Here is a 2,500-nt window from a genome sequence, read left to right as displayed (position 1 = left end):
TGCTAAAATGGAACAAGGCTGGACTAAAAATCGCCTAGAATTCCATTCCTGGAGGTTTTTATTCTTCGGAATAGAAGAGAAACACTTCGTGACCTTGCTTGAACTGCCTCCTGTTAGGCTTGACAGCAAAACCTGGCTTTAATATTCGTGACAACTCATGATCGATTTTTGACTCGTCAGATAGGCACTGTTTACGAGTTTCCTTTCAGTTAGGCTTGTGTTCCCCTTGAACTCAAACTGGGCGCCAAGCACTCTGACCTGCACATTAATTTGCTGGAAAGCTCAACTGAATCCCAGTTGAATTTCAGATTTAACGTAGTCTTCTCCAATTTGTTGCGCTGTTCCATGCCTCATTCACATCGGCATTCGAAATATCACATTGTGCTTTTTGAATGGGTCACACTACTCACAGGGTTGCTGAAAACTCTTCGGTAACTGGTTTCACCCCTATTTTGGGTTCATGAGTTGGGCGCAGTCCTCAGTTCCCATCTGGTCAACCGTATGTTCTACGCAGTTGCACCCAACTAGCGAATTACACCAACTTCTTGTTGATAGGATCGACTGAATTGAATCAGTTGAATATCTCGTTCAGGATGTTTCTGTAGAACACCAATTAAGTTTGCACGTGAGTGCGTTTCGCCAATTTATTCCCAGTTGGTTCAGTCCTCTGGAGAGCTATGCGAATTTCCTCGAACATTACAGAAGTGAAGGAGACATTCCAAAGACTGGCTGGCTGGCTGGCGAAGGATTAGCGATTCGGCTAACGTCCCCTCGTTGCTGGGGCGGTCCACAAATCTACCGGCACTTCTGGGCCACAGAAAATTCTGGAATAACGGAGTAATTTTGCCTCGAGAAAACTAACTTTATACTGATCTTCGCAATGATATCATTGCATTTGATTGCAGCGTGTTTTGTGCTATTCCGTGGTGGTTAGAAGTGGTGACCATACCACAGGTGCGTCAACAGGGAATAATTGTCATGTGTGACATATTACTCGCAAGTAGTAATATTTACCTATTAGGACAGTTGTCTCTGTTTTGCAGCAGCTGATCTGAATAGATAAGGCTATCTCTTTCCAGCCTCCTTTGGACTGAATAGCATTCCTCTTTCCTCTACGAGGCTGGACCTCCAAGTCGCCTCGGTTTTTTAAAGCATTGATATCTTCACCACACATGGTCCTTCAGATTGCCCTTTCTCCCTTAACTCTCCCCAAGATCAAATTATCTGATCCATTTCAAGAGTGCTAAGATAGAGGAGCTGCTAGTCTGATAACACCAGCCCACTAGACGTAATACACTACTCATAAGGTTGCTGAAAATCCTTCGACAGCCCACGACCAGTTTCGCCTTTCTTGAGCCCAAGGGTAGGCGCAGTCCCCGAGTTTCCGTCAATTTTGTCTTACTTGAACCAAAATTGTATGGAATACACTCATTACCAAACCAGTTTTTTTCGGGAGGCTCACCTGGAACCCAGCTGAATCTCTGGTTTATGATGTCTTTAAGCTACTGAATGTGCTGCACCAGGCCGCTTCATGCTTCAGTTGGCACGATATTCGGGATGTTCCAATAAATCTAATAATGTAATACAATATTCATAAGGTTGCTGAATTCTTCGACAGCCCACGACCAGTTTCGCTCTTCTTGGGGTTCATCAGATAGGCACAGCCCCCGAGATTCGAGAGAGAATCACTTGAGTCTGTCATGGAAACCAAATTGACCTTAAAATGAGTGTATTTTTCGAAATCAGTCCAATTTGGATTCAAGCGGAACATAAAATTGACGAAAACTCAGGGACTGCGTCTACCTGATAAGCATCAAGAAGGGCGGAACCAGCGGTGGGCTTTGGAAGAGTTTTCAGCAACCTTGTGAATAGTTTCCTCTATGAAAATGCATTGCGATATCTCGAATATCGTACCAACTGAAACATGGGGCTTTAAACGTTTCACATATTTGTCCATCTCTTCTGGCTTTCATAGCTGGTACCATTGCAATAATCCAAACTGTAGGCGACTTGTTCTAAGCTTTAAAAGTTGATCGTATCAGTCATTCAAAAAGCACATCAATCAAAACATTTTACCTCGCAGGTGCGCCGAAACTCCATTCAGACATATTCCTTGGAAGGCATTTGAACAAACTTGGGTGGGAGCGAGTTGCCCGGAATTTGGACAGTCAGCTTTTTGTTCATATCCGCTTTTCTCATCTTGAGATGTTTATATGGCTGCACGCTGCGAATGTGAGTGTGTGAACTTGATCGGGACTGTTTTGTGGACGCTCTGAGAAAACGAGTGTTAAATCATTTAGACGAGTGCGATTATTGATCGGTTTCGTTTCCAAACCTGTCTTGAGAATCCTGTTATCTTCCCGGTCTATCTTCTATTGAAGCACAAAACTGCTAACTGTGAAGAAAACCTTGTCGATCTGGAATATGCAGACGACATCGTTCTCATGTTCGAAGAGGAGGAGGAGTAGCACTGTGTTTTTGGATGAACTGACCAAAGTCA

This window comes from Opisthorchis viverrini, assembly GCF_000715545.1.
Source record: "Opisthorchis viverrini unplaced genomic scaffold opera_v5_136, whole genome shotgun sequence".
NCBI lineage: Eukaryota > Metazoa > Platyhelminthes > Trematoda > Opisthorchiida > Opisthorchiidae > Opisthorchis > Opisthorchis viverrini.
The sequence above is the reverse complement of the archived record's forward strand: the minus strand, read 5'-3'. Positions refer to the sequence as shown.